The sequence below is a fragment of the Rattus norvegicus genome, chromosome 16 (genome assembly GCF_036323735.1).
Source record: "Rattus norvegicus strain BN/NHsdMcwi chromosome 16, GRCr8, whole genome shotgun sequence".
NCBI lineage: Eukaryota > Metazoa > Chordata > Mammalia > Rodentia > Muridae > Rattus > Rattus norvegicus.
The window spans coordinates 53867439-53876780 of record NC_086034.1 but is presented as its reverse complement, the minus strand read 5'-3'; positions in this window follow the sequence as shown (position 1 = coordinate 53876780).

The window sequence follows — 9342 nt, the reverse complement described above, 5'->3', positions numbered from 1 at the left end:
AAGTGAAGCAGAAGTGAGAAGCGAGACGAGAGACTGTTATTAAAGAGTGGGAAGCTTAAATGGAATCTACAAACGGTTCCCCACCACAGCAAAGCAGGAGCCACCAACGCACACCATTGGCTGGCAGTTTCACAGTATTGGGTGACTCCATCTATAATCCACATCTGACACGCTGCACTGTGCTGCGTGTGCCGTCCGACAAAGAACAACCACACCACAAAGTTTCATCCAGCTGTGGGTGTTAAGGCAATGGTTAAGTACAAAGTTCTGTTCAACTCTATTCGTTACTTAACCTAGTGTGGCTTCCTCACTACTTCGGATTTCTGTTGACTGGCTGGGATATCTACACAATTCTTTTACAAAACAGAGGGCTCAGGAGAACTTGGGTACAGTGGTGGGTGTGCTCTAGATCAATGTCTGATCAGAGGAGGAAAGAATGTAAACCAAACTGCTCTCATTTGACAGAAAGTGCAAAACCAATACTCTAAAATAATTCATTTCAGGATTTGTTTGCCCCAATAAGATTTTATGTCTTGGGGGCAAAAATAAACAAAAACAAACTGTGTTTGACAGACTCTGGTTATATAAATGCTGGCTGTATGTTATTCCAGGTGACTACTAGGGACTACTGTGGTGTATGTCACATACAGTGCTTTGCTTCAAATCACAGGTAATGTTTTTCTGTATTATAGAGGCCTATACCAAAACTGTTACATTCAAGTAGGGGGCTGTGACCATGCACACAGATACAAACATAGACACATGCAAACAAACACAAACACACACACACACACACAAAAATCACACACATACACACAAACACACACACAAACACACACATACAAACAAACACACACATACACACAAACACACACATACACACACATACACACAAACACAAACACACAAACACACACACACACACAAACACACACACACAAAGAATTGCATGTTCTTAGCTCCTAACTGCTTAGTCATCTCGTCAGCCCCTATAAGCACAAATTTTATCTTCAAAATGTTACCACATTCTTTTACATCCAAAACTTCTATTCCTTATACAAATCAAATTTAAATGGTAAAAATAATATTTAAAGTAATATGCTAAAGTCAGGACATATCACAAATTCTGTATTAACATCATATTCTAAACAATTGAGCTAACTGGTAACTCTACACTACACTGTTTTAATTATCATTCAGAAACAACTTAGTTCATTTTCTCAAATGTGTGTTTGTTACTAAACATGTATATTGTGTGTAAATAAATTCCATGTTTAAGCAATGGCATTTTTACCCAATATATCTTCAGACTTTATGTATTCTTGGATGATATCAGATAGGGTAATCAATCTTATGTATTAAATTCATAATTGCTTATTGAATAAGCACACTCATTCTGAATGTCATAATAAGTAATAGTTTTTATGTGGACTACCGCTAAGGCTGTCACCAAATATTTTACTGTGAACAACCAAACTCATTTAGAATGTACTAGATATATTTTAACTCAGTTTAAAACACCCAATTATTATGTATTAAGAGTTTCCTGAGCATAACAATCTTGTGTGTGTGTGTGTGTGTGTGTGTGTGTGTGTGTGTGTGTGTGTGTGTTAGTGGGGATTAAACATATTAGGCAAGCACAGAGTAGCTATGTTTCCACACACACCCCCTTTCCTTTGTTATTTTGGTAGGGTTTCACTAAACTGCCCAAATTAGACCTAAACTTAGCTATGCAGCCCATGAATGCTTTGAACTTGTGGATCCTTCAGGGGTTGTGCACCAGCACCACTACGACCCATGCATTGTGTAATAATCTTCAAGTGACTTTTTCCCTAAAAAAATAATTCTCAGATTTTCTTCTTCTAGTGTACTTTTTCTTTCTTTGACTTTTATGTTTAAGAACAAAGCAGCTTCAATTGTAAAGGATCCTGCACAGGGGAAATTGCTTAAGTCTGCAGTCCCTGCTGTAGGTCAGGGGCATTTTGAAATCAACAGCTGTGTGTTCCTGAGAATTTACAGCACAGACGAAAGCGGCTTTATTCGTTATCAATGTTTACTACACATAATGATAACAATAAGCTAATAAGTGGGTGCTTATCTTACCAAAGGACAAAAGGTTAGCAGTAAACCAAATATTCAAGTATAAAGCTAACAGGAAGAAAAATATTAAACTTTATGTAATATACAAGTCTAATAACAAACTAAAGATTATTATGAAATCCTTTGGTCATCAAGTTCACAAACTACTGGGGTATACGCTAATGGAATCAACTTATACCTGTCTAGAAGCAGAAGGAAATGGGCCCAACCATATAAATTTAAAAAACATTTTAAAGTGTGAAGCAAAAATTGTAACTTTAACTCTGGGACAATGATCAAAAATGAATTATATAAAATATATAAAAATTGTGAGCCTTAATCATAGATTTTATTTTTCATCTCTGGGACAGAAACATTATAAATGAATAAAAAATAATGTATTTTACTGTTACAGAGTTTAATGTAAGAGAAATTATTTAGGTATTATTACGAATACTTGTACATTCATATTGTATGTTTCACCCAGTTTGTTAATTTTTGTTTAATTTTGTTTAATTTGTGACATTGGTGATGTTGAGTGATGTGACAGTTTCTACAGCTTGGAAGAGTCAAGGACTATTTCTATGCTGGGCCCTGATGTTACTAATGGTAAAGTAACGGCCCATTTGTAGGAAACTGTACCCTTATTTCCCAGTTCAGAAAGTCCACAAATACACTGCTTTAGACACCAGACACTGGGCATGTCTTTCTGGTGTCAATCTGGTGCTCCAGTTCCTGATAGAACCCTCACCTTTCAGTGTTTCCTGTAAATCTATCTAATTTAGTAACACGAAGTGAAGAAACTGTTTTGAATAAAACTAAATTGGAGGTGCCTTTTGTTTCTGTAATGAGGATCAACAGCCCCTAAAAACTGTTGATGTTTGGTTCACCAAGGGCCAAATGCCAGTGAGCCTCAGCGCTTACGGTGCAGGTCTAAGAATCAGGACAACAAGCAGATTCACAGGACAAGGAGCAGATTCACATCATAGGGAGTTACCAGTAGAACTTCTTCATGAACTCTGTGGCACTGAGCTATGCGGTCCATGTTTACTTCAATAATGTTCAGCTCCTTCAAAGTACTTCGGCACACAATGTTAACCTGAGTTCGGTTACTGTTCTGTCCTTGCTGCTGTTTTCTTACAGTCTCTACACATTTGAATAAAACCTTAAGAAATTTTTTTAAAAATACTAAATTTATATTTCGGAAAAGACATCTGTTATCTAGTTGTACGTTGTCTCTTCTTTTTGCTTCTGCATGTACCCTGTCACTGTCAAGGATGAACTGCCATGAAATCTTGGAGGACACATGCTTTGTTCTGATAGGAGTAACATGTGTTAGTCTGTATGGACACATATATAAAGAGGAATGTAACTTCTGGTTACGCTCAAGTGTTTCATTATTTGCTAGCTATTAAAAATTCATTTAGAATGGAGGGTGTTTCACACATTGTTTTAGCTGTGCGCCTGACTATGGACCGTTAGCCTGAATTTCTGGTTTGGTTTATCATACACACACACTCTCACACACACACTCACACACACTCTCACACACACACTCACACACACACACTCATACACAGACACACACACTCACACACAGACACACACACCCACTCACACACACTCACACACACTCACACACTCTCTCTCACACACACACTCACACACACACTCACACACACTCACACACTCACACACACACTCACACGCACACTCATACACAGACACACTCACACACAGACACACACACGCACTCACACACACTCACACATTCACTCACACACACTCATGCTCACTCACACGCACTCACACATACACACACATACACACACATTCACACACTCACTCACACACACAGACACACACATACACACACATTCACACTCACTCACACACACAGACACACACACTCACACACTCACTCACACACACTCACACACACACTCAAACACAGAGAGAGAGAGAGACAGACAGAGAGAGACAGAGGCAGAGAGACAGAGACAGAGACAGAGACAGAGAGACAGAGACAGAGAGACAGAGACAGAGAGACAGAGACAGAGAGACAGAGAGAGGATACATATATATCTTCACGTATACATGACCACCATAGAAAGGAATTCAATTCAGTTGACCATTGTTTCTTCCATCACATCTACAAAACAAGCTATATTCTATTCCAAGGCCAGATTCATTGTAGTATTTCACAGATGTGTGAAGAAATTATTTCCCATTTAGTATAGTGAACTTGATGGAATCCTTTATTTCTTGAAACTGAGCGGATAAAAGGCAGCCAATCTTTTATAAACCTTTGCATGTCCAGGTGTCAGAATCATAAAAGGAACCTTAGAACCCATGTTCAGATTAATCACCTCATTTTACAGACTGTGAAATTAAACTTATCAAAATTTATGTGCCTGGCTAACAATCTAGCGAAGTGGATGGAAGAAAGAAACAGAACCATGACCCCTGAATGCAGTGAAAATTTAGAAGCTATTATTACTTTGATACCTTGTTTCCAGAAACAGCCTTCTGAAAGAATAAACTAGCTTCCAGGTGACCTGTAGTCATAACTTATAGAAACATAGTTTTGTATTTTAACGTTAAAAAAATGACCAACATCTCAATAAGAATCAAGGCATGGCATTGATAGTCAGGCTAAATATTGATATTTTTGCCTTCCTTAGCAGATATTCACTAGCTTCTGGTCACAGCTTGAGTAGGGATAGTCAGGAAAATAAAGGACCCTGTACTGGCTGGTTTTATGTCAACTTGATACAAGCAAGGGTCAATTGAGAAAATGCCTCTCTAAGGTCAGGCTGCAGGGAAGCCTGTGGGGAATTTTTGAGATAGTGGGCCCAGCCCACTGTGGGTGGTGCTATCCCTAGGCTAGTGTTCCTGGGTTCTATAAGAAAGCTGGCTGAGCAAGCCACCAGGAACAAGCCAGTAAGCAATATTCTTTGATGGCTTTTGAATGAACCCTTGTCTTTGGTTTTTTGAAGTCCCTGACCTGACTTCCTTCAATAATGGAGTAAGATATGGGAATGTAAACAAAATGTTGGAGCAAGTTTCCTCCAACTTGCCATTGGTAGCTGGGTTTTGTCATAATGATAGTAACCCTAACGAGGACATAGCCCGAAAGGCTGGGTTAATCTTGACCCTCCATGCCTGATCTCTGATCATGAGCACTAATGAGATGGACACTTGCCAGCAGGCCTCTATAAAAGTATATTATGGTGTTCTCATTGCTTAGCCCCTAATTCTCAGACAGATAAGAAGCAGACAGGAAAGTTTTAGCTAAGCTATTAATGAGAAGACCTCAATTACTACAGAAAAACAAAGGTGAAATGAATAACATGAACTTCAATAGTTATGAGAGAAAGCAATATAGGAGATTGGTATCTTGTATAAACATGCACCTAATGTTTTTTGGAGCAATGAAATTGTACACTTGTATGAACTACAGGCTGGGAAGACTGCTGGGAAATAACTTTTTCTGGACATGATAGGGCTCTTCTCTCATTAACTCACAGTAGCTGTGGTCGCCTGCATAAGACCTGCGCAAGATCAAGCTGTTAATGGCCCATAAGGCCCCACCCCTGCTGAGAAGCTATTTTAGCATCTGATGGTCACTGGAAGAGTGACAGTTAGGTTTTTTTAATTCATGTGGCCCATGGTCAGTTGTCCATGCTCCAGTAGATAGATGACACCTCATTCTCATGAGCATCTGGGCAGCACCACCTGGACCCGGGGTAAAATTGCAGAAGACATGAAAGGTGGAAGGCAATGTATGAGGAGGTCTTGGAGGAACTGGGGGGAGGGGAGCAGAGCATGTACAAATGCACTATACATTGTATTCATCTATAAAGTTATCAAGAATACACTACAAATTTAAACTTCTCTGTTATGAAATCTGAAAAGAAACCAGCTTCAGCATATGTGTCCAATTAAATTTTAATGACAAAAGTTGAGATTTCTTTGGGCAGCCAGGTGACCTTCAGAGGAGTTTATTGAAAAGTGTTCTAGCTTGATATTTAATGTCCTATAATTAATACCCCCCACTTCCATTTCACATTTCAGATAGATTTTTCCAGGTTACCAATCCTACCATTTTTAATGGAGGTCACTCAGGGCAAATATCTTTCTGTCATTCATCTTTCTGATCCACAGTCATCCTATATTTTCCCATTTGCTAATGTCTTTACTAATTCCTAGCTTTGAAAAAACGGTTTTCAGATTCCAGAAAGTTCTATTAAAATCAGGAACAAGATAAGGTTCTCCACTATCCATACTGCAATTAAATATACTACTTGAAGAAGTTAAAAGGATGCAAAAGGAAGTAAAATTATCTCTGTTTTCAGATAGCATGATAATATATCTATATCTATATCTATATCTCCAAAAGTCTCATGAGTAAACTTCTAGAATCGAACAACATCTTCAACAGGGTCAGTTCAGAGAATCAAGTTACAAAAATCCATAGACTTCCTACATACCAGTAACATGTGCCAGAATGAAAGATTGTGGAAATATTTCCATTCAGAATAGAATCTAAAATTGTAAATATTTAGGAATAAATGCAATTAAGAAGATGAAAGAATACACAATATAAACTTTAAATCTCTGTAGGGAAAACACAGAGACAGACACTAGAAAATGGAAATATCTCCCATCCTCATTGACTGGTGAAATTAATATTGTGAAAATGACCATCCTACCAAAGAAAATGTATAGATTCAATGCAATTCCAACCAAAATGTACATGATACTCTAGTAATATTTTCTTATTCTTGAGATTATAATAAAGTCACCTAATTTCCCTCTTTCATTTCCCCCCAAACCCTCCTATGTATCCCCTTTCTCTTTCAAATTCATGACATTTTTTTCTTAAATTGTTGCTATACAGCTACACAATACAATTTGCTAAGTCCATATAATGTTTCTTATCTATGTGTATGTTTCAAAGCCTGACCACTTGGTATTATATAACCGATTGACAAAATCCACATAACATTCTTCACAGACATGTGAAAACGAATCCTAATAGGCATTTGAAACCACAAAAGACCAAGGACAGAAAAAACAATCCTGAGCAAAAAGGCCAGTATGGGAGATATCTCCATTCCAGATTTCAAAATGTATTACAGAGCTATAATAATACAAACAGCGTGGCACCAGCACCAAACAGACACAGGCCAGAAGACAAAACAGAAGACACAGACATGAGTGCCCATAACCACAGACATCTTCTACTTGACAAAGATGGACAAATACATGAGGGATAAAATACACACAGCCTATTCAACAAATAATACCAGGACAGCTGGATGTCCACCTTCAGAAGACCAAGTATGTCAGACTGAAAAATGCCCCTATTTCAAAGATTCTTAAGGAATTTTTTAGATCATCAGCTGGTTTTCAAATTACAGTATAGTATACATTTTCTACTCTTTTTTCTTCATGGGGCATATTTTCAAATGTCCATGTAACTTTGATTTCTTTTTAAAAAATGTTTTTTATTATTTCGTGTGTGAGTGGGTTGACTGCGTGTATGTTTGTGCTTCCTATGTGTTAAGTACCCTCAGAGGCCAGAGAAGGAGATCAGATCCCCTGGGACTAGAGTTATAGATAGTTGTAAGCCAGTATGTTTGCACTGAGGTATTGGAAATGAGTCTACAGAGCACCACTTTACTTTCCTGGAATAAATAACAATTGACTACTCCCCCTTCCCCAGGTTTTGGCTTTGAATTCAGGCATTGTGCACACCCTATAACTTACATCTCTACCCCTTAACTTCAACTTTTTATATATTCTAAGATTCTGTTTGTTAATATACTTTTATTGTGTTAATAACTTTGCTCTTGAAAGACACACCTTTTACTGTTGTTTATGTCTATAATTTTAATTTATATTTATGTGTGTCTGTGTAAGCACATGATGTGTGTGGACATGCTCTCAGAGGCTAGCTGGAATTCATGAGCTGGAAATGAGGCTTGACATGGCTTTGGCAGTTGAACTCAGGTCTTCTGGAAGAACAATGAGTGCTCTTGAGTACTGAGTCATCTCTCCAGATCCCCTTTTGTTTTTCATAACAAACTCCTAGGCTTTGATATCAAGGATATGTTATCCACATAGTGTTAACATTACAAAAATCTCCATGTGTTACTGTCTCTCTCTCTCTGTCTTTTTGTCTCTGTTTTTGTTTCTGTTCTTTTCCCTCCTCCCTGACCCCTCACTTATTTTGTGTCACTATGTGGAGTGTGTGTATGCGCGCGCGCGTGCGTGCGTGCGTGCGTGCGTGCGTGTGTGCGTGCGTGCGTGTGTGTGTGTGTGTGTGTGGTGAGTGTGTGTGTGTATGTCTGTGTATGTGTGTGTTTGTGTGTATGTGTAGTGAATGTGTGTGTATGTGTAGTGAGTGTGTGTGTATGTGTATGTATGTGTATGTGTGTGTTTGTGTGTATGTGGAGTGCGTGTGTGTATGTGTAGTGAATGTGTGTGTATGTGTATATTGTATGTGTGTGTATATGTGTATTGGAGTGTGTGTGTGGAGTGTATATGTGTGTTTGTGTATATGTGGTATGTGTGTGTTTGTGTGTACGTGTAGAGTGGGTGTGTATGTATGTGTTTGGATTTGTATATTTATATGTGGAGTGTGTGTGGTGAGTGTGTATATGGGTATATGTGCATGTGTTTGGGTATGTGTGTTTCTGTATATGTGTGTGTTTGTGTGTGTTTGTGTATGTGGTATGTGTGTATGTGTGTGTTTGTGTGTGTATATGTGTATTAGAGTGAGTGTGTAGTGAGAGTGTATATGTATGTTTGTGTGTGTATGTGTGGAGTGAGTGTGTATGTACGTGTTTGTGTGTGCATATGTATATGTGGAGTGTGTGTGTGTGTATGTGTGTTGTGTGTGTGCATGTGATGATGAGAGGACATTGATTGCTGGTGTCAGTCCTCATCTTCCACATTGACATGGGCTCTCTGCTTTTCCGTGTGCCAGGTAAGATGCCCTTGAGCTTCTAGTGAGTCTTCAGGCTTCCCCTCTCTTCTCCCTACCCAGGGACTGGGAGTCCAGACATCTGCACTGCTGTGTCTGCCCTCTATAACAGTTCTGCGGATCTGCACTCAGTTTTTCAGGTTTGAGTGACAAACACTTTGCGCTCTGACCCCCATTTACTCTTGACCCTTCCTAAAAGGCTTTGCCAAACTTGTGAGCATTTTATTTATTTAAAAAAATCACGTTTTAGATTTTGTTGAATTTTCTTA